This window comes from Panthera uncia, chromosome F1 (assembly GCF_023721935.1).
Source record: "Panthera uncia isolate 11264 chromosome F1, Puncia_PCG_1.0, whole genome shotgun sequence".
NCBI classification, from domain to species: domain Eukaryota; kingdom Metazoa; phylum Chordata; class Mammalia; order Carnivora; family Felidae; genus Panthera; species Panthera uncia.
Window position 1 is genome coordinate 8,386,728 of NC_064813.1, and position 24,455 is coordinate 8,411,182.

A 24,455-nucleotide genomic window follows, 5' to 3' on the forward strand; every position below is an offset into this window, starting at 1 on the left:
CCTGGAAACTTATTAGAAACAGAGTGTGTGGGCCCACCCCAGACCCACTAAATCAGAACCTCAGTTTTAACACCAAAGCCTAAGAAGTATGCCTTAGGCAGGGCACTGGAATGAGTTCTAGGCCACACCTGTGTTTCATCCAGAGCACTGAGTGCAGTCATCAACTTGCTTGTGCAGATTTTTCTCAGGCTTTCAAGGGCTCTGATTATTATTATTTTTTTCTTTTCTACAATCTGGCCTCAATCGAGCCTATCCCCGTCCTTTCTGAGGTTAGGTATGATGATATAGAAGCCTTTGGATTAGGTAGAGAAATGATTATTTACATACTACTTTGTTAACTTTTGAAAAATATAAATTGAGGATATTTACATCATGTTCATTACATTGCTTATGACAGGGTCCATGACATACACTTCTTCTACAATAATACTAAGAAAATTTTGTCTTTGATGATAAACTTGACTTTTTCCTTTTTTAAAACAAAAAGAAATGTGTAACTTCTGTTTTCCTTTTCTTGTTTTCTCTAGTTTCTAGAAAGCTCATTGCTAAATTGAACATCTCATTGGTACTTTCTCACCTGACTCATCACTGACATATCCACCTTCTTTTTTCTTCTAATTGTTTTTATTTTTGTCTGTCTTTTCTTGCTGCTGTTGTTTTAATCTGGTGTGTGTGTGTGTGTGTGTGTGTGTGTGTGAGAGAGAGAGAGAGAGAGAGAGAGAGAGAGAGAGAGAAACAGAAAGACTAGTGGGATTAATATTATAAATTGCTTCAAGTCATGTTTTAAAGATAGATAAGGAATAAATCCAGAAGTATCTGAGAAGTGTCCGTGTACTTGGGAATTGTTTTGTCCAGAATCCTCACCATTCAAGTGGGGCTACATCTTGCCTTTGAACTCAAACTCTCCATCACAATATAAAATGAAAGATGAAGCTCAAATAATACTGCATAAAAGTATCATAAAAGTGCTCATTACGTTTTTATACAATTGCATCTTCAAATTGGACAAAAATAACTATGAAGCTAAAAATATAATATTTGCAGATTTTTCTGGGGATTTTCTCTGAGTCTCATAAAACTTACTCCTATGATGTAACTATTGCCCTAGAATTCATATCCTGTAACTTACAATGTTTATTCATCTCTCACCTGAAAATCCTTGGTAAAGCAAACTGTGACACTGATATCAGCCACAAATCCTTTGTGTTTAAACTCTGAATGGAAGCAGAATATAGATCCAAATCCAGATGGAGCACAAGTTTGTGAATAAGAGGAAATGATTAATTTTACATTTTCCACAACATTTGGTCCATCTTTGATAGTATTTTACTACTGTACCATTTACCTTTGACTACATGCATATTTGAATGAATTGAAAAACTGACTACATAGTTTTTTAGTTGCTTAACAACAAAATGTTGAAATGGGGCTTTTTTGAGTGCTTTATTTCTGGAAAATACATTACATTTTAATAATATTGAATATTATTTGGATGTAGATTTTTTTGTTCATTCACAATCATGGACGTTTATAGAGTTTAAGAGTCTAATAAGAATAAGTAGGATTTAAGTCCTGATGAGATAAATAATTATTTGTTCAATATTTAATGTTTTAAGAGTTTGAATCATATGTTGGGATTTTCTTGTTAATAATAACGGTTTCTTTTATAAGGGTTTGTTATTTTGGTTTTATGTATTAAAATAGTAACTGCTTATGTATCATATTAACAATTACAATAGCTTCTAGCTTTATATTAATTATATATTATATAGTTTTATATATTTAATATATAATTTAATATATATTTTAAAATATATATGATATATATGTTTAATATATATAATTATATATTATATGTTTTATATATGTTATATTAATTTTGTATATCATATATATAATGGATGAAAAACATTTATTTCTACTTTCAAGGAAAATGTTAGTAATTTGAAAGCCTACTATCTAGTTAGTAGCTTTTAGTATATCAGTTTTATTCCTTATAACACTTGAAGGTAATTAGGAAATAGGGGGTTAGAGAGTTCAAGTTTTTAGTCAAGTTTTGCAGTAAGCAATATTTGCTTACTAATATTCAAACCAAGCTCAGTTCAGCTCAAGATCGCACTTCCGTTTTGCCAGTGCTGTGGGTTTCCCCCATAAGTTTCGTCCTTTGCTAGAGCCTGTGTTTTTTCATTATGATGAATGAACACATATCAGAATCTGTAGGATTCTGAGTACTGGGGACGCTTACATTTATCTCCCAGCATGTCCTCATGTCCTCACTCCAGGTAAAAACTGGAATGATTGGCAAAAAGACCTGAGCTTTTGTCTGTTTTACCTCTGGGGACCTTCAAGACCTGGGGAAAACAGCTGCATTTTCTTTGCTTCTAAAACACAGAGGTTACACGTAATGATGTCAAATGTTCCTTTCCACATACATTCTAGAATTCAGAGAACCCAGTGTGGGGGAAAGTGTGTGAAAAGGATTACTGGAAGAGAACACAACAGAGTAGACTATTCATGAGATAGCTAGACTGATGAAGCATCAATGGAAATCTTAAAGATATTTTCTCCCTCACCAGCGCCTCCGTGCCCATAGCTTTAATGACAAACTTTATTTATTCCTCTAGTGCAGATCTTTTCTCAGAAACTCAACATATTCAACTCCTTATGCAATGCATGTCCCAAAGAAGCCTCAAACTCAACGTGTCACATCTCTTCCACAAATTCACGTCTCTTCCACGGCCCCTTTCCTGTTTCCTGACTCAGGAAAGGTGGCATATGCCAGAAGTACTGGAATCACCTTGGGGTCACCTTGACCTCTCTTTTACAGCCCTTTCTTCTCATACCTATTTCATTAACACGTCTTGTCACCTTTTTCTTCTAAGCAGCCATCAAATCTGTTGGCTTTTTGCCGTCTGCTCTTATATTGCTATAGGTCCATACTGTCATCTCCACTCGTCTGAATTATCACATTGATTCCTAACTGGTTTCCACATCCACTCCGTGCCGTATCCTATCTTTCTCCACACTGGTATTTTCAAGTTGCAAATCTGATCCATTTAAATCCTTTTCTCATTTTAGAATTAAGGTAAAATCTTGAACAAGATTCCCAACAGCAACATAGTTCAGCCCCTACCTACCCATCAGACTCCATCTCTCAGAGGACTCTCTCTTGCTCCCTTGGTTCTAGCCACAGGGGCTACTTTTCATCTCCTACACGTCACCATGCTCCCTTTTGCCATGGAAGATTTCCACTGCTAGGCTTTTTCCTCGTTTTTTTGGAATGCTTCTTCCCCTTTCCCCTTTTTTTCAATTTAGACCTACCCATCTTGGGTCTAGGCCAGTTTCCTTTCTTATCTATTCTCATAAAATGAGACTATTTTCTTTTGGAGTACTTTATTCTATTGCATAGTTATAAACTCATTAGTGGTAATATTTGATTAATGTCTATCCTCCAGACAATACGGTAAACTATAAGAAGGTTCCATATGCTCAGTTTTGTAACCCCTGCACCAAAAACAATGTCTAACATAGGGGTGTTCATTAAATATTTGTTAAGTGGATAACTAATAATAGTAATTATAGAGGAGATATTTGCATTCATATGAATCATGAAAGTAGTTACACTGTTGTGTGGCTTTATCAACACATAAATTATTTGGATTTTTATAAACCTTTTGTCAATGATTGTGGCTTTTAAATTGTGTTTAAGTAAAAAAAAATTTTTTCTCTGGAATCTAATGATATTATCTTTATTTATAAAGATATTTATTTATAATATAAACCACATGAACAAGAACCTGGAAATTCATTCCATGATGTTTTGAGGTGGGTGTCTAGGGCTGGTTGTAGCAGGTTCTATAGATTTCTGTTTGTTACTAATAAATTACATACGCCATAGGAGCCTCCTGTATTGTAAACATTTTGCCAGGCTTGGAGATACAGAGAAGCAAGACATGGTCTCTGTCCTTGAGGAGACTACTCTGTAGTGGGGAGACGGACAAATAAGGTGAGGTAATTTTCATGTTGGGGTAAACCCGGAGCACTGAGGAGTGTGTGAAGTCTAACCCATGCTCTTGGGGTCAGAGGCATTTCTTGGAGAAGGTGACATCTAAGATTCACTGTAAAGGATGAATCAGAGTTAGGCAGACAAAAGGGGAGCAGTTGTTCAAAAACTCAAGATATGAAAGGGCCTAGTAAGCTCAGGGAACTTCATAAGTTGTAGTGACCTTGACACAGGATGAGGCATATGGAGAGTCTAGAGAGGAAGTTAGAACTGAAAGCAGTAGTTAGAATCTTAAGGAAACAGAATTTTATCCTATAAAGAGTCAGAGGCAATTGATGAATTTTAAGCAGGGAAATGGCATTATCAAAACAAAATTGTAATGTTTTTATTTTATTTTTTGAGAGACAGAGACGGAGCGCTAGTTGGGGAGGGGCAGAGAGAGGGGGATGCGCAGAATCCGAAGCAGGCTCCAGGGTCTCAGCTGTCAGCACAGAGACCAATGAGGGGCTCAAACCTACAAGCTGTGAGATCATGACCTGAGCTGAAGTCAGACGCTTAACTGACTGAGCCACCCAGGCGCCCCTCAAAAATTTTAAATGGCAGTTTGGGAAAAATGTAGGGAGTAAATATCAGTTTATAGACAAGGGAGACAAGGATGGGAGCTGAGGCTGCAATCTAGAGCAAAGATTATAACAGCCTGAGCCTTAGGGCCAGTGGAATTGAAGAAATAATCAGATGTATGAGAAACTTTAAGGACTGAGAATGGACTTCATTAGTTCAGTGGCAGGATTCAAGAGGGCAGGGTGGGGGTAGGGGAAGTGAGAGGTTAGATCAAGTAAGAAAGAAGGCACTGCCCACAAAGACACCCATATTTATGACCTGAAAATGAATGCACAATGATGCCTTTTACAGATGAACTGGTAAACACAGGAATTCCCTCTCTCTCTCTCTCTCTCTCTCTCTCTCTCTCTCTCTTTTCATGGAAATGATGGAGAAGGGATGGTAAATTTTAAACATGTTGAGTTTCAGATCATCCTCGCAGAACAACCAGGTAAAATGTCCAGCTGTTGAATATACATATCTGGAATTCACAGGTATTTAGCAGTACAATAAGTACACGAGATCTGGTCTGGGTAACTTGTTGGTTAGAAGCTGAGTAGATCTCTTTTGGAGTTTTGTGTGGAAGGAGGATATCAGAGGACCAAAGGTGCACTTTGAGTGTGAGCACTTAGGGGTGAGCAGAATATGTGGTTCATATATGTCTGCTCTTTAAGTCCTGGCCTGCAGAACTGTGGCCTCACTTCACTTCCACAAAGATCTCATGTAAGTGGCTGAGAATCACATTGTTCTGTGTCTGGAAATGTAGCACTCACGGGAAAAACCCTCCAGTGGTTCTCTTTGAGTCTTAACAAAGAAAACCAATTAGTACATGAGGTTCAAACCCCCCATTAATCTGCTTTATTCAAAATGGATCATGGTCTGTGCACTATAGAAGAATGTGGAGCGAAGCCATCACTGTGTTTGTGATAGATAAGCTTAAAACCAATGCTCGCCAAACCTCAGGTAATAGTTCTAGAAATATCCACCACCTCCCTACTCCCTGTAAATTAATTTCAATAGCAGGGAATAAACCAGAATTCTCCTCTCAGTTTTTTTTTGTTTTGTTTTGTTTTTTGTTTTTTTTTTTTTTTTTTTTTTTTTTTTTTTGTAAATGATGTGGGTTTTCATTAAACAGCCCACTGGGATCAGAAAAGTCTGCAGGACTGCCTGTTGGCAACTATCAAATAAAAATGCCCCTATTAAATCAGTTATTTAACATATTTGAAGGTTCAACTAACTGAACAAATTTTCAGGAGCCAAAAAGGCTGGTGCCTGTTCTAAATCACCAAGCACTGTAAATAGAGGAGAAAATGGTAGAAATTAAGAGGGCCTTCTAGTCAGCCGTTTCTGCATTTCTATCTTTTGTCTTTTATTAGCTTGAGAAGGTTCTCCATCAGAAACATGTTGATAATTAAAGAGTTGAATCTCATTTCTGTCCTTCTTTTGCAACGTAATTCCATTTCTCATCAGAATTAGTCACTTTTTAAAAAAATGTTTATTTAGGGGCGCCTGGGTGGCGCAGTCGGTTAAGCGTCCGACTTCAGCCAGGTCACGATCTCACGGTCCGTGAGTTCAAGCCCCGCGTCAGGCTCTGGGCTGATGGCTCAGAGCCTGGAGCCTGTTTCCGATTCTGTGTCTCCCTCTCTCTCTGTCCCTCCCCCGTTCATGCTCTGTCTCTCTCTGTCCCAAAAATAAATAAACATTGAAAAAAAAAATTTAAAAAAATGTTTATTTATTTATTTTTGAGAGAGGGAGAGAGAGAGAGAGAGGGAGAGAGAGAATCCGAAGCAGGCTCGGCACTGTTAGCATAGAGCCCGATGCAGGGCTAAAACCCACGAACCATGAGATCATGACCTGAGCTGAAACCAAGAGTCAGACACTTAACCCACTGAGCCACCCAGGTGTCCCTGATGAGTCACTTTTAATGTGATTTCATGTACAGCACTTACCACCAATTGGCAAGACCAAAATTTATGGTCAGAAAAGTTGTCTAATAGTTTGTATGTTGTGTGTGTGGGTTTGGCTGGTCTCAAGTCTTTTTTTTTCTTTTTAGACTACTTTACATATGTAGGTATTATTAACATAAGAAAGCTATACATATTTAATGTATACAACTTGATGACTTTGGAGATAAGTATAAACTGGTGAAACCATCAGCAATATTTATGCCATAAACATATCCATCACCTCCTAAGGTTTCCTCCCACCTTATTTTATTTATTTATTTATTTATCTATTTATTTATTTATTTATTTATTTATTTATTTACTTATTTATGGGTGATAAGAACATTTAACATAAGAGCTACCCTCTTAGCAAATATTTTAAGTATACAATATAATATTGTTAACTTTAGACACTATGATCTTGTAGATCTCTAGGACTTACCCGTCTTGTATAAGTGAAACTTTGTACCATTTCTCCCTTTCCCCAGCTGCTGACAACCACTGTTCTACACTGTGCTTCTATGAGTTTGACCAACTTAGATTCCTCATATATATGCTATCATGTATTTGTTCTTTTGTATCTGGCTTATTTCACTTTAGCATAATGTTCTCCAGGCTCATGCATATTGTCACAGAAGTCAGGATGTCCTTCTTTTCCAAGACTGAATATTATTCTGTTGGTCTCTGGTCTTAAGGCTCAGAAAAACATTTTAATTCTCTAGAATTTATTATGACCATTTTTTTCTCTCTCTGTCCTACTTTTTCTCTTAACATGTTTGATGTCAAAAGGAGTGACATGTTGAGTTATTCCAATGCATCGAAATAGGAATTGTTATATTTTATAGTACTGGATACAGAATCATTACTTATATTTTATTATTAACTTGACTGTCTAACAATGTACACTGTTCTCTGTGTTTCCTTGCTGTTTTCAGTCATGTATATGAAAATTGGGCAGTGTATATGAGCTTAAAAATCAAGTTGCCTTTAAATGTAATAATATAAAGATGTCCTGCCTCTTCTCCTTTATTCCTCTAAGGGTTATATTCATATTTATTAGTGTCATAGAGGCACAATCTGTAGGTTTAACTTTGTCATGTGGATAGTTGTAGAGGTAAGAATTAAAAAGAGCCAGCTTGATGATATGGTCTAAGCCATACAGGTTTTAATAAGTACATATTTTACATCTAACTGTTTTTGAGAATAACTTTCAAGATGCCTTGTATGACTTAACCCTGATTGTATTTGGAATCAATTTAAAAACAATAAGAATGAGTAATCTGGAATGTTTTTCTGTGGAGCCTGTAAGACTATCTGGGTAATTATAAGATGCTTCTAAGAGTCTAAGATGTTCCTTTCTGAAACTGACAGCTTACTGTGAAATATATATATGTTTTATCTACTGTTGGAATGGATATCATGGGGTATACAGAAACTCAGAAAGAGATTGATTTTCAAAATAATTATAAAATATGCTGGCAGAAATTATGCTTGTAATATTTTGTTTTTATGATGTCCCAAAGAAAATTCAAGAATGCAAAAGGGAAATTTATGGGTGGTAAATAAGAAAGAAAAAAAGTACTCTAAAAAAATATTGGCAGTTTTTAAAGCTGAGTTCTGAAAAAATAAGTTCTTGGAGAAAACAAGATGCTAACTTGATCTGTGAGAGACAGGAACATTTGCAAAAAGCCCATCCTTTCTTTGTCATCTCCTTGCCACACCCTCTCTGACAAAGTGACAAGGTGACTGGCACATAGTAACTACACAGTCAGCCAAATGGGGGAATGAGAGGAGAAGCTGAACTGTCACATAATCAACTAGGTATTTAAATTATCTTTGCTGTGAAAGGTTCTTCACTCCCTCTTCGTTGTCACTCTTTCCTTATTGTAAAATAGCACCAGTAAGTGATTAGAAACAGCAAAGAATTCTAATCTCAGCTGCTTGGACATTCTGGCATATGTTCTAGATAATTCTTTTTCTAATAGCTCAATGCTATTGGGAAATGATAAGGTTAGATATTTATTGGGGGAAATGATGAGGTAACACATTTATTGGGCGCTTTCTGTATTTGTAGGGAAATGATTTATTATATAATATGGTTGGATCAATTTGTTATGACTAAGATGAATGGCAGGCTTTTACTTACCTTATTTTCACCAGAATGTTAGAAGAAACATTACAAGTTGAGCAATATCTAAATGCTGATTTTAGCTTTAGCTTCGTTATTTTTATTTTTTTAAGTTTATTTATTTTGAGAGAGAAAGAGGAGAAGGAGCAGAGAGAGAGGGAGAGGGAGAGTCCCAAGTAGGCTCCGTACTGTCAGAGCAGAGCCTGACATGGGGCTTTATCTCATGAACCATGAGATCATGACCTGAGCTGAAACCAAACGTTGGACGCTTCACTGACCGAGCCATGCAGGCACCCCACTTTAGCTTTTTTAATAGACATATCAACGAGGACCATTAACTGTTTCTCTGTCCAGGTAACTGGAACATGGTGGTTCTGCTTCCCTGTAGTGCTTTCTAAACATCTTATTTTGCCATTTTATATTTTAAGTGAATATTGTTGTGATTGGGGTTGATTTTGTTCTCCAGATTACTCCATTTCAAGGAGGAAAAACTCTGTCCAAATACACAAGTATGTCTATCAAAGTCTACAAATAAGACTTCTCTCTGACTACCAACCACATTGGTTGTCTGGAATGGTTCTGTTACCTTATCTTTTATTCAGAATACCATGGCTTCTCCCTCTGATGTCCTCCCTAGAGGAAAGCCTCTTTCCAACACAACTGACCCATTTTATTGCTGTATGACCAACAGCTGTAAATAAATCTCTGGAGATAGATTTCTCTATTTAAGATTATATACAGACCTCAAGAGTAAATCAGTGGGCCAAATGCTACTTTACTGGACAGATATGCCCGTGCCTACAGAATACTGGATTTCTATTCTTAAGGAGCTCACTAGAAAAGAACTATGTGTATGAACTTACAGTTCTCCTGTCCCTCCCTGGGAATCTGATGGGATTCATAGTTAAATACAGAGTGAATGGGCAAACACATAGCCAAGATTCTATGAAGGAATGAGCTTACTGATGTTGTAACTTCTTTTTGAGACGTTATGAAAGGGGCAATTGATATCATTTATTTAGAATTTCTACATGGCAAAGTTGGGACTATTTTGGCATGGTTAAGGGACAATAGAAAAGGAAGAAAACATACTGCAGTCATAAACAAACAATGTTCTGGAAGTCTGGGGAATCCCAGCTGGTGCTGAATTTTATCTTAGCATTTAAGAACTATCTTTATAGGCATCTGGACTCTTCAGATTTACAGAGGATGTGAGATTGTACTAAAAAGTGACAATTCAAGCCAAAAAAGAAAAAAATTCAAAGATGAGGACACCAGAATATGTGAAAGTCCTGAAAGTTATCAATACAGATAAGATTGAGCCACATAGAAAGTTAATTATTTTTAAGATATAAAACAAAATCAAGCTTTAGGATGACAGGTTCAGCACTACAGTTGAGACCTATGAAATGAATCAGAGGGCCACCAATAGTCCAGTCTCCTGAAGTCACTGCTCCAATGTGTTCCTCTGATGAACAAGACCACATGAGGTTTTGAGTAAGGCATTGAAGATGACACGGAAGGAAATTGGAGAGAAATAGAAAACCATCCTACCCATATTCAAAACCAAATGAATATGAGCTCCTCAGAATTGAGACCATTTCATGCCATTTTTTAAGAATCAAACCTCAGGGTTGACTTAACAGAGTTTGGACAGATCAGTAAAAGGGTATCCCTTAAAAAGGTAGCTTTTACATTAAAGAGATATGAAGAATTTATAGACTAAGTAATTAAAAGGTAGAACTTGTTACTGGTCCTGTGTTAAAAATACAGTTTGAAAAGAGATAAGTAGACAATAATACATGCACAAGAGATAACAAGGAAAAAAGGGGATATTTAGGCTTTGTCTTGTTTTGTTTTGTTTTTGATGTTGATGTTACTGGGAAAGTCACTATTTCTGTGTGTGACACATAGAAAATGAGCAATAATTAGAAACATTATTATAGTTATGCTTTATATTATGATGATGATTTTTACTACCCCTTCCAGAGGCTTGGTTTTGGCCTGGATTTGGAATTCTCTTCCCTACTAGGCAACTAATATGTTGCAAGACCAAGGAATTATCTATGTTGGATGCTCTGTAACATCTGGTACAAGGTCTGCTTAGTAGGTACTTAAAAGGTATTAACTTAAGTCCTGTCACTTTAATTAAATAATAATCATTCTTCACATTGTCAAAGTGCCTTATAGCCTTAAATACTCTTTAATGTGTCCTATCTTTTATTCCTCACAACAAAATAGCTGTACATATCAAAGTGAAATCTTTTAGGGACATAAAGATTTGTTGATTGCCCTTTTCACATCTTACCATTTGAACTTAAAGATCATTACATATTGATATCGGTTTTCTTCCTTAAATAAATCATATTTTTACTTTCTTTTTTTTTAAACAATTTAATGTTTATTTATTTTTGAGAGAGAGAGAGAGAGAGAGAGTGCCAGCAGGGGAGGGGCAGAGAGAGAGGGAGACACAGAATGTGAAGCAGGCTCCAGGCTCTGAGCTGTCAGCGTGGAGCCCAACATGGGACTCAAACCCATGAACTGTGAGATCATGACCTGAGCTGAAGTCTGGTGCTTAACCAATTGAGCCACTCAGGTGCCCCACATTTTTACTTTCTTAACTAATTTCTGTGTTATTATAATGTCAGTACTCAGGCGGTTGTGTCATCTGGACATTTACTGAAAGAACAAAAGAGTGAAAGTCACAAGCAATCTTGCAAATTTATCTTGGGAGATTTCACTGATGCAGACATTTTCATTTTGTAGTAATCAACTCTGGAAATTATTTCTCACAAATGTCAACTTGTCTTTAAGTCAACAGACCTGAAAAGCTTAATTTTGTTCCTTGGTTAGTTATTTTCTAAAAACCTAGAAATGATAGGTTGCGAAAGAAAAGCCTATTAAAGAAGAGCTTATTTCTTTGAATTAATCCATTAACATTGCTTTCTTTTGAGAGGAAATCCAAATTAACCGTAGAGTTAGACATTTAGTTAGGATGACACTAAAGTCTTCATTATCCCCAAGTATGAATAAATCTTGATGACTGAATTGTGAGCGTGGAGGTGTTTTGTGAAATAATGAATTATTATTCACACATGTTCAAAGTGTGTCTATCATCTATGTTTTGTGCTGTCTTTTTATCCTGATGACACCATCTGGTTTTCCCTTCATTCCTCTCTCTGAGAACATATGTAGAATGGCTTGTAAATTCTCACCTCCCAGAACTCTAGGATAGAGAGCTTTTTCATCCTTTACTCCCTCCCATCCCAGCCCCATTCCTAGGCCAGCCTGCCATAATCATTTGTACCTGTGGGTTTTCCTAGCACTGCATTCTTCTTCATGGAATTTCTTTTACCTGACATTTTATCCTCAATGGGCACATGATGTGATTCTTACTAGAGGCTGTAAGCATCTGGGCAATGAGAATAATCTTTCATTTCAATTCGTATCCTCCGTAGTGCTCAGTAGAAGACACTCAGCAAATGTTAATGACTTCTCCTAGGACAGCTGATGTCCTGGGCATTCAGGTACATTCACAACAAATTTCACTTCTCGATTTGTTGGCAGTGGAAAGAGCACTCAGTCTAATTATTTGCTCTGTTGGCATCCAGCACTGCATGAGGCCTTTATCTCAGGGGGGAGCACGAGAATGATGGCAGTTCTGTTCTGCTGTCTGTTACTGGCTGAGATGGGTTTCAGGATGGAGAATCAGGAAATTGAACACAATCTTCAAATTTCTCCAGAGGCCGAAAACACTCTCAATTTAAATTTTATTATTTGGCTTAAAGGGAATTTTTAGAACATTGGACATCCCCATATTCAAATGTAAATATTCTTCAAAGCCCGTCTTGAATGGTGGAAAGAGACGTGGATTTTAGTCCCATTTCCCATGTTGCAGAGAAGAACATTATATGTTAAAATGACAGTTCTGTCTCTGATGCATATATGAATATGAAAACATTTAGGTCAAAGGAGCTATCATAGCAACTGCTTACATTTAATGAGTGCTTACAATGTACTTGGCACTCAGTAAATATTAACCTTTTAGATGTATTATTTTTATATTAGTGTTCTTACAAAGATAAGTAAAAGAGCAGTTAAATCACTTTCCCCAGGTAATACCATTAGTAAGCAGTAGAGTTAACATTTGAATCTAGGTAAATCTAATAATGTGTATATAGTTGTACATATTATGATGGTATAATTATATAATTATATTGTCATATTATATAACATAGCTACATGTTATATGAAGTATAATATATATCATAATCTGATTCCCTAAAATAATTTGAATTAATTTTCCTTCTTTGTTTCATTATGTATTCAGCTAGAAAATGCCTCTTTCTTCACAGAGAAACCAGTCCAGTAAGAGACTTCTCAAGAGAAGGTGTCATGAGTAGTAATCAACTGGCTTTTTTGTTGGGTTTTAAGACTTGATTACAAGTATCAGTTTGTTCACATTAGGACATTGGTGCCTTATTTGGTGAGAAAGTGCCATGTTTATTTAGGAGAAGGAGAAGAAAAACAGCATGCTAACCTGTGCTGAACAAGTATGATGTGGTGCAAAGAAACACAACAAAACAGAACAAAACAAACAGGACAGTGGCCAGCCTAAAGAAGGAACTGTGTTTGTGTAAACTCCCTGGAGACCTATCCCTGAACCAGAAACACTGGACCCTCTCCCTTTTGCCTTCCCTCCTTCTTTGCCCTCCTCTGACTGAGCAGCAGACACAGGAACAAAGTACCGAATGTTCCCAGAACCTGGGCCAAATCTTGGCCCATCCAAATTCCACAGCAGTATGTCTCTTACTTCTCTCTAAACACCACGATTATCACATTACACGGTTTTCAGACTTGTTCTTATCATTGATCACCACAGGACATATTTGTATCCTTGTTAGCCACTTTTGTCTTTTTCATTTATTCTTTGGGTCAGATTTCCACCAGCTCATATCATTTGCATAACTGCTCAGCCTGTTTCCAGGGAAACAGTTGTGCTTTTTGTGTAAATATGAGATTTTGTCCTAACTCCCCTTTGTCACATTTTGTTACAATGAAATATTTTGGGTAGTTGTTTATTTTTAAATTTCTTCTTCAAAAATTACGTACTAAATTATTTTTCTGTGCCAATCCCATTTTTCCCCTGTACACAGGGCTGTATTGAGAAAGGAAAACAGTTGATTTAAGAGTGTTTGTTTAGACCATGGAGAGACAGAAGAGGAAAGTTAAGGGCTTGGACTTTCAATTTTGTCTCTAGTCTGTGCTGTGGGATGGACTTAGACCATGACCTCTCTAGCTGGAGGTTTGGAGAATCATTTTCACCAGGTCAAATTTTGCCGTGCAAACAAAAATGAGTTTTGAAAACTACACCCTTTCTTTTGTGGTATTGGAGTTCCTCACTGAGCAAAATTTTCCCCCATATTTATTGCAGAGTGCTGAATTCTCATGTTAGAGAACCCAATGTTCAAAGAATTACCAGGATGTAAATAAAAATCAATTGGCCATTAAGTGCAGCACAGATGAAGGACAATATTCTTTCTTTAAACAGAAACTATACACCCAGCCTCAAACTAAATAGATACTAAACGAAGTCCAAAGATCTCTTTAATGTGATTTTCAGTCTAATTATTGTTGGCATAAGCAATAAATTTTCTACCTCATAATAGTACTGGGATTTTAAACTTCAATAATCATTCCAACCTAAATATGTAGTGGGAGTACCTGTGTGTGGAGCTTCAGATCGTCTGCTCAGAGATTGTGCAGTGAAGTATCAAACCAGAAGGTATTTATCACAGCCATGCTAAAATTCTTGTGAGAACAAAATTTCACATTTGAAATCATTAGGTAGGAATGTAAAATGGTATATTGTTAAATGCTGAATTGTTCATGCTGTGGGGTTCAGAGTGGAGAGGAGCCATCAAGAAGGTCTGTGATGGGGGCGCCTGGGTGGCTCAGTGGGTTAATCATCCAACTCTTGATTTCGGCTCAGGTCGTGATCCCAGGATTGTGGGATTGGGCCCCATGTGGGGTCCACACTGAGCATGGAGTCTGCTTGGGATTCTCTTTCTCCCTCTTTCTCTGCCCCCTCTCTCTCTCTAAAATAAAAAAAAAATAAAAAGTAAAGGAGGTTTGATATCAGTGAAAGACTTATCAAGGAAGAGGAGAGAGGTATGGAAGCAAATGAAGAGCATCCTAGAAGAGAATCAGCCTGAGAAACATCACACCTGAATCAAATGGAACTATCTGTTCCACATATCATGGCAGCTCTGGATACTCCTCTGTGGGGTCCTCCAGGTGGGCTGCCCTATGCTCAGTATAATCTTAGGATGGGTTGGGTGTTAAGTCACAATTTGAAACCTAAAACTGCCAACTTCAAGTGAATTTGGAGCAGAGTTTGGTGATGGATGTACCATTCCAAGAGTCAACTTAGAAGATGCATTCAAAAGAGTTGCACCAATGATTTAAAAGGTTTGAAAAGCAAACCTTGACAAAAACTTGATGCAAAGAATCATTGGCCTCTTGATCACTCATTCCACAGATAGGTTTCTTAAGGTGACAAACTAATTTAAAAGGACAATTGTCATGGCCTGTGGATCTATTTTTATGAGATCATGTTTTTTTTAGTGACCTTTCTCTCTCAGAACAAGTCCCTTTTAGAAATCTTCCAGGACCCATCTGGGGACAATACTGAGACTATAGACAACTGGATTGTACATGGAACACCTGCTTTCTCCCCTTTATCAAGGACTTGTTAATACAGGGTTAACATGTACTGGGTATAAAACCTTTGGGTTTTAAAGCTTTTTGCCATCAGACCTACTTCTCCTCTTAGCCGAAGCCTTAAAGAACCTAAAAACAGAGTTAAAAATAGAACTAACATTTTCTTTAAAAATTTAAGGAATCTTCCTCTTTTGGATGAGAGCAAGGTTTCCTTTAATATTTGACTTTTTCCCCTTCTCTTTTTGGCAGCCTTCAGATGTACAAATCTCATTGAAGTCATTCCAGGCTGAAAGCATTTATGATCAAATACCAGAAAGCTAAAAATAAGTATTCTACCCTTTCTCTGGAGGTTACTGAATATTTTTCTTAACCTTTCTGGTCAGGTGGCCTTTTAGCAAGAGAGGGATGTTAACGGTTGATGGGGGCAAATGCAGTGGAAGATCAGTAAATAATCCAAAAATAGCTACACTCAGAACCACCCCTCCGTGCTAAGCAGTCTGGCTTGTTTAAGAACTTAGGGAGTTTTTGAAAATAGTGATGCAGCCAAAACTCCCAAGGCCAGTGTTATCTTACACCAATTAGTAGCTACCATATTTGATGGCTTAAAAGCCATCCCTCCTCTTCTTAGCACCATTTACTTGATTTCCTTTGGGTAACCACCTCACCACACTCTCCATCTATGTGGTTTGAGTGGAACAACCTAATCTCCAGATCAATGGCGAGGGAGCAAACGTGACTTAGGCTTGAAAATCAGAGACTCATAGCTGGTACATTTGTGGAAAAGACTTTCTATTCCTGAATGTTGTTAAGCTGGTAGGTATAAATCTGAAAGTGGGAAAATGTCTGAAAGTGAAGCCAGCGCAGAAGAGAGCGGAGCCATTTGCTCCTGGCAACAACTTTTAAGCACCTGGATCCAGTGGTTCCTAAAACTTTCAGCTACTGAGCCAGTGAATTCCCACTTAAGGTAGCTTAACCTGGGCTTCTGGTAATGAGCCCAGAATAATACATTCCTCTTAATTATCCTCAGTCCATCTGTATCCCAGAGGTTCTTTGTGTCTGGCACCTGACTTGGTTATATCAATTTTTTTTCCTTTGGGTGAAAATTTCTTTTTTAAGTGGCCTTTAGGCTGAAACATCAAAATAAAGCATCATTTTTTTTTCTCTCTTAAGATTAAAATAAGCTAAGCTACAAAGACAGCTTTGCTTTGTCACTGCTTCTGTCACTGAGGTCTATAGCCCACACTTGATTTGCCCATTGCAGGGATCCAAAGAAGAAGATGGCATTTATAAAGGGTGAATCAATCCCCCAGGGTATTGCCCATTAACTTTTAAATTATCTGAATGTAATCAGGTTTCTGCAGCTTTCTCTTCCTCCCAGATGCTAGAAACCAACACTAGGAACAAGCCTGGGTGATGCATACTCTGGTTTCCACTGTGATTTTTCAGACTAGCCCTTTTCCAAGAGGATTTCATCACAATATGGATCAGGGGGTAAGAGTCATGTTTTGTTTACCCTCATGTCCAGTGTCCATGGTCCTGGCATGGGATATGTGCTCAGAAAATATTTGTGGAACCAAACTAGTCTAACTTTGCAAAGTGTACATTTGTCCTATGCAGCTGCCTCTTTAGTGATAGTTTCTTGTTGAGCACCTTGTACAATCAGACACTGTGAAATGTGTGGATGTCACAGAAACCAGAAGGCATACTCCACCTAACTGCGCTGGGAGTTTCTCATTACACATGGTGGAACACTGACCAGCACAATTTATCTTCTGTTCTTCCTCAAACCCACAGAAGTGTTGATAAAAGAATATTTGAAAAGTGTTAATCCACAAGGACAAGGAGAACAGGCGGAAGAGAATAAAACAATGGGTGAGATATGCAAATATATATACATATATATGTACATACATGTATATGTATATATATATATATATTTGGTTTGGAATAAGGGAAGCTATGGAAGAGAAGTAAGTGTCCACTCTTAGCAGAGTAGACAGAACTATCACCCAACTTGCAACAGAGGACACCAGTGAGAAATGAGCTAATTTACCCCCATAGAACTCTGTACGATGAAAGACTTAGCTGAGGAGCAGGGCTGAAAAGAGATGGATTTATTGAAAGAATGGGGATCTAGAGCAACTGGACCCAGGTCACTTTTGTACCCCAACAAACTCACAGCTTATTTTCTGGAAATCTTGGGAATCTCCTGATATGAGAATATCAGGTACAGTAGGGAGAGCTTGGATGGAAAAGGCAAATAAATGCAAATCTGTATTACTGAACTCAGGGACACTTACCTCCTTTCCCCAGCCTGTCTCCAGAGTGCTGACAATCATGTGCACACTACCTAGCTGGGATCTTAGGGGACACCCCTCTGAAGAAAGTCACTGGCCCCAGAGCAATGGCCTTCCTGTACTAGTAGTTTTTTCAGTCCTACATTTATTTGGGAGTGTAAAGAAATAACATTACGCAGGAAGACAGGGGCACACATACACATGCCTGGAGAAAGGTATGCCTCTGAAACATTTTTTATATATTATATTTTTCTTAAAGTTTTTAAAAATCACTATCAGCTTCTTACATTTATGATCATCCCCTTCTGACTTTTTTTTTTTTTTTTTTGGTCTGGTGTTCATTTCTATTTCCTTAATTTTGGTTTGTAAATTCCTTGAGATTAGGGCTAGATCTCACCCACTTCTATATCCCTCCCTCCCCCCCACACACAGACACTAAATAAATGCTTGTTAATTTTTTTAATTTTAATTTTAATTTTAATTTTAATTTTAAATTTTGAGAGACAGAAAGAGACAGAACACTACCAGGGAGGGGCAGAGAGAGAGAGGGAGACACAGAATCTGAAGCAGGCTCCAGGCTCCAAGCTGTCAGCATAGAGCCTGACGTGAGGCTCGAACCCAAGAACCGTGAGATCATGACCTGAGCCAAAGTCAGACACTTAACCAGCTGAGCCACCCAGGCACCCCTAAATGCTTGTTACGTTTTTTTATATATCTATTGTTGAGCAGTCAAGCGATTCTTAAGCAATAGCACAGTGTCAGCTACTAATGTGGTATGTCAACCATATTTTTTATTTCCCATATTTTCTGCTGCTTTGACATCTTGGGGCCTTATTACCCTGGAAACACTGCCACCCCCAGGGCTTGCCAATTTTTAGAGATAGTGAAGGTCTGGCCTACAGGGACCTTTCATATGCAAACCAACCAGTCCAAAGCCCATACCCCAAACTTCCTCCTCTGTCTGGCTGTCACAGAGCTCTTACACTCCTGGGCCACTACCCACCATGACCAGGTATCAGACAACTCAGGACAGCCCCTATTCCTCAGAGCCCCCTGAAATTATTCAAACCAGGCAATCCTGTTTGTGCTGTCTTTATCTTACTTTGCCTTCCTCATGAAAATGGTAATGAGGATCTTGCCCATGATTTCCCCTCGACCTCTCTGCCTCCTGACTGACCCTAGTACTTCCCTCTGTGGCCCCACACGGCACATAGGTCCCTCCTGCGTCAGGGAACTGTAAGCAAAAATGTCTTCCTTCATGACCATCATTTCTGTGTCTGCATATCTTACCATACCTGATTAAAACAATGTTTTTACTCATGTGTTATCTTGAGAAACTTAACAGATGACCATGGGGGAAGGGAAGGGGAAAAAAATAGTAACAAACAGAGAGGGAGGGAGGCAAACCACAAGAGACTCTTAAATACAGAGAACAAATTGAGGGTGGATGGGGGTGTGGGGGAGAGGGGAAAATGGGTGATGGGCACTGAAGAGGGCACTTGTTGGGATGAGCACTGGGAGTTGAGTGTAAGCCAATTTGACAATAAATTACCTTCATAAAAAAAAGCATGAATATATTTTTAAACACTTGGCTTGCCCCGTGTCCATACATTTGGTTGGTAAGGAGGCTAAATGCATTCAGAAAGTTTTTATTTATACAGAGAGCAAAAGCAAGGTTAGGATGGTGTCAGCCCATGGCATCCCTGTTCCTGCAGGATGTCACCAAACCCAGGGGCCCAGATGACATACAGAGTAAGTGGTGTGTCAGTTCTACACTGCAGCTAAGTGGTTTTATAGTCTGTGGTTCTGCCCAAAGAAGGCGAAAGTGCAAAATTTCATGCCCACTGGAACCAGGGAGGTGGATGGAAAGCAACCCTTTCCAGCCTCCTGAGGGATAGATAGTCTTCTGCAAGATGGACAGTCTCCTGCAGGATGGACAGCCTCCTGTGAGATGGGCAGTCTTCTATGGCATGGACAGTCTACTATGGAATGGACAGTCTCCTGAGGGATGGACAGTCTCCTGTAGGATGGACAATCTCCTGAGGGCTGGATGGTCTTCTGTAGGATGGACAGTCTCCTGAGGGATGGACAGTCTCCTATAGGACGGACAGTATCCTGAGGGATGGACAGCCTCCTGAGAGATGGGCAGGCCACTGTGGGATGGACAGCCTCCTGAGAAATGGACAGCCTGCTGTGGGATGGACAGCCTCCTGAGGGTGGACAGCTTCCTGAGGGATGGACAGTCTCCTGTGGGATGGACAGCCTCTTGTGGGATAGACAGCCTCCTGAGGGATGGACAGCCTCCTGAGGGATGGAGAGCCTCTTGTGGGATGGACAGTCTCCTGTGGGATGGACAGCCTCCTGAGGGATGGACAACCTCCTGAGGGATGGATAGCCTCTTGAGGGATGGATATCCTCTTGTGGGATAGACAGCCTCCTGACAGTGGACAGCCTCCTGAGGGATAGACAGCCTCCTGTGGGATGGACAGTCTCCTGAGGGATGGACAGTCTTCTGTGGAATGGACAGCCTCCTGTGGGATGGACAGTCTCCTGTGGCATGGACAGCCTCTTGTGGTATAGACAGTCTCCTGTGGGATGGACAGCCTCCTGTGGGATGGACAGCCTCCTGTGGGTTGGACAGCCTCCTGAGGGATGGACAACCTCCTGTGGGATGGACAGCTTCCTGAGGGATGGACAGCCTCTTGTGGGATGGAGAGCCTGCTGCAGTTTAGGCTGTGTGGCAGCTCCTCATGGCCCAGCATCTTGTCATGTTCCAGGAAGAATCTCAGAGAACATACTGCCAGACAAGGTTGAGACTGCAGTTGAATGAGCCTTGCCTGCAGGGGCTGTGTGGGCACACGTCAGGTCACAGGGCACTCTAGCAGAGCTGTCCGTGTGCTTGTCACTTCTCAAGGCCTGGGTTTTCAACACTGTGATGTTTAAAATAAAGTTTTCTAATGTTTATTTTGAGAGAGAGAGAGAGAGAGAGAGAGAGAGAGAGAGACAATCCAAAGCAGATTCCAGGCTCCGAGCTGAGCTGTCAGTACAGAGCCTGATGCAGGGCTCAAACTCACAGACTGTGAGATCATGACCTGAGCTGAAGTCAGATGCTTAACCCACTGACCCACCCAGGCGCCCCTCAACACTGTGATATTTTAAGGAAATACATCTATTCAACTTATCAGATGTGCTGGGTTTTGTTTGATGCCTTCCAAAATGTCATAAATGTTATCTAGTTCTACCCATTTCTTAAACTAACAATTTCAACTTCACTCTTTTTGTGTAATCTGAAAGTGATAATAAATTCTTCAAAAACTATAAAATGCTAATTAAGAATTAGTATTACATAGAACTTCATTTTCAACATGAAGATCCTCCTTCCTTCCTTCCTTCCTTCCTTCCTTCCTTCCTTCCTCCTTCCTTCCTTCCTTCCTTCCTTCTCCCCTTCTACCTTCATTCCATCCTTCCCCTTTCCTTTATTTTTGCCTTTAGTAGGGTAGGTGGTGTAGTCCCATGCTTATCCAAGGATAGGGCTACTTCACAATGGGATTTAACTGACTTTGGAGAGTGAGAGTCAGGATGCACACTTGAACATCCACCCCATATTTCGTTATTGGACCTTTGATTATTAACTGTTTTTTTTTTTTAAATTTGGTGCATTTAATCAGATAAGAATTAAAGAATGTATGCAAATTTAAGTAGCAAAGGATATTTTCATCCTACTTAAAATATATACCTTGAAATTATGTTTTAAAATTAATTTAGCACCTGAAGATTAGTAAGTGAAGTACAGATAATTTTTTTCGTTGCCATTTTATAGCAAAGTAAGTGAAAACTAGAGGGCAAAACTGTCTTGACCAAAAGGACACTGCGAGTGAATATGGAAATAAGACATGAACAAAAGCCTGACATATTTTTACTAAGTTATAATTATCTTTAATCTCATACATGTTCTCTAAGGCACTGTTTTGCATGATTGCATCCCCTCCAAATTCACAGGTTGAAGTCCTAATCTCCAGTACTTCAGGATATGACTGCATTTGGGGATAGGGCCTTGCAAGGCAGTGATTAACTTAAGTGGGTCCCTTAGGGTACCCCCCCCCCCATCCAATCTGATTGGTGTGAGGGTATTAGGGCACATGCAGAAACACCACGGGTGCATGCAGAGAAAAGTCCATGTGAGGACACAGTAAGGAGGCCATCTCCAATTCAAGGGGAGAGGCTTTAGGAGAAAATACATTTCTTTTTTTATTTTTATTTTTTTTTTTTTTATTTTTTAAATATAATTTATTGTCAAATTTTTTTCCATACAACACCCAGTGCTCATCCCAACAAGTGCCCTCCTCAATGCCCATCACCCACTTTCTCCTCTCCCCCACCCCCATCAGCCCTCTCTTTGTTCTCTATGTTTAAGAGTGTCTGATGGTTGGCCTCCTTCCCTCTATGTTTGTAACTTTTTTACCCCTTCCCGTCCCCTCATGGTCTTCTGTTAAGTTTCTCAAGATCCAAATATGAGTGAAAACATGTGGTATCTGTCTTTCTCTGACTGACTTATTTCACTCAGCATAATACCCTCCAGTTCCATCCACATTGCTGCAGATGGCCAGATTTCATTCTTTCTCATTGCCAGGTAGTATTCCATTGTATATATAAACCACATCTTCTTTATCCATTCATCAGTTGATGGATATTTAGGCTCTTTCCATAGTTTGCCTATTGTTGAAAGTGCTGCTATAAATATTGGGGTCCATGTGGCCCTATGCATCAGCATTCCTGTATCCCTTGGCTACATTCCTATCAGTGCTATTGCTGGATCATAGAGTAGTACATTTCTATTGTTGAAGTCATCTGGTCTGTAGTATTTTGTTATGACATGTCTAGCAAACTAATATAAGAACAGCAACTGGGGAATTCATTAATTAAACCCCATTCTGTATTTCTCTTGGACCAAACCAGCCTTCTCTTCAGGACGAGCTCCTAACATAAACCATAGAATATCTACTAAATTATGCTATGAGAGGTAAATGGATATCTTTTTAGATTTGTGATAATTTTCAAAATATCTGGCAAGGCATGCTGGTTCTGAGGAATACCTGTTACCTAAGATGTAATTAGTCCCAAACCTCCCACCTAGAAAAGGAAATAAGAAACTCAAATTGCAGAGTATGTTCTTTCAGCTACAAACTAAGTTCCTATGGAGACAGGAAAAGATTGAAAGTAGTCATGAGTGCCAGGTTTTCACAGAAATGCCACTAACCACCGAGATAGCTAGAGAATACATATTTAGTAAATATCAGTAAAAGGAAGACAATCAAGCTCTTTTTACTCAGTTTTCACAGAAAGTGCACAGAATGGAAACCCAAAGCTATTGTCAAATTCTTTGAAAAACAATGGGAATTTTTTACTCCCATCACTTACCCCTCTGAGTTATGTGGGTATGAACGATTCTCTCCCGTTTTTCTCCTCTAAACAGGGAGCATCCCACATTGTCCTCAATGGCTAGGCACTCAAGTGTGGCCTTCCATTGGGCTGTTCTCATAATATTTCCCCACAGTGACATGGCACATTCCATGCCTAATATAATTATCCCCCTTTCCCAGCTCACCTTGCTTGTCCTCTGGGGTTGCTTAAGCCCATAGTTGGTTGCCCTCCTTTGCAGGCTCAACTTGGCCCTGACCAAGGCCCGGAAAGACACTCACAGCTGTGTGTAAAACAACTTTCCTCAGTGGGGTGCGTGGGTGTCTCAGTGGGTTAGGTGTCTGATTTTGGCTCAGATCATGATCTCATGGTTTGTGAGTTTGAGCCCTGCGCTGGTGTCTATGCTGATAGCTCAGAGCCTGGAGCCTGCTTCAGATTCTGTGTCCTTGTCTCTCTCTCTCTGCCCCTCCCCGCTTGTGCTCTCTCTCTCTCTCTCTTTCTCTCTCTCTCTCCAAAATAAATTTTTAAAAAATTAAAAAAAAAAAAACCTTCCTCCGCTTGGTAAAGCATTTTGCGAGACTATCTATAGGTGGGGGTGAACTTAAAAATCTAGCCCTCTTCAGTGGCCTCTCCAGTTCTCCCCACCTGCTCCCTTACCTGGGGATCAGGGTGCAGGTGGGCTGGTAATCTCCCTGTGAGCACTGAGAACTCCACCCTTCTTGGGGTGGCCCTGTGTTTGGATGGTTGTGCCATCTGAGCCTCATTGAAACCTGCCTAACTTGTGTGTGCCACTGGGCAAAGTACATTGTATATCTGAGACCCAATTATCTCATGAGTAAAATGAAGGTGACAATACCTTTCTCATAAAGTTATTATAAGCATTAAATGACCATATACATGTGTGTATATATAATGTATAGATATTACACATTAATATGTAAGTAACAATATGAATACAAATATACATATGTAATAAACATAAGGTACTCAGGGGCACCTGGGTGGCTCAGTCGGTTAAGCGTCCGACTTCAGCTCAGGTCACGATCTCGCGGTCCGTGAGTTCGAGCCCCGCGTCGGGCTCTGGGCTGATGGCTCAGAGCCTGGAACCTGCTTCCGATTCTGTGTCTCCTTCTCTCTCTGCCCCTCCCCCGTTCATGCTCTGTCTCTTTCTGTCTCAAAAATAAATAAAATGTTAAAAAAAAAAAAAAACATAAGGTACTCATAGCATGTGAATTGTTCCTAATACAAATTCTATTTGATTTTTTGTCAGTTACTTTTCTTGCAATGTAATTTTCCAATATCCTGTTCCTATCAAGCACACTTTTTTTTTTCAGTTTTAT

General features: G+C 39.1%; 1 protein-coding gene across 3 annotated transcripts in view; it reads left to right on the forward strand.

Moving 5' to 3' along the window:
- Positions 1-24,455, forward strand: part of RGS7 (regulator of G protein signaling 7) — a 511,512-nt gene that overhangs the window by 253,301 nt on the left and 233,756 nt on the right. The gene's annotated exons all lie outside the window — the stretch shown is intronic.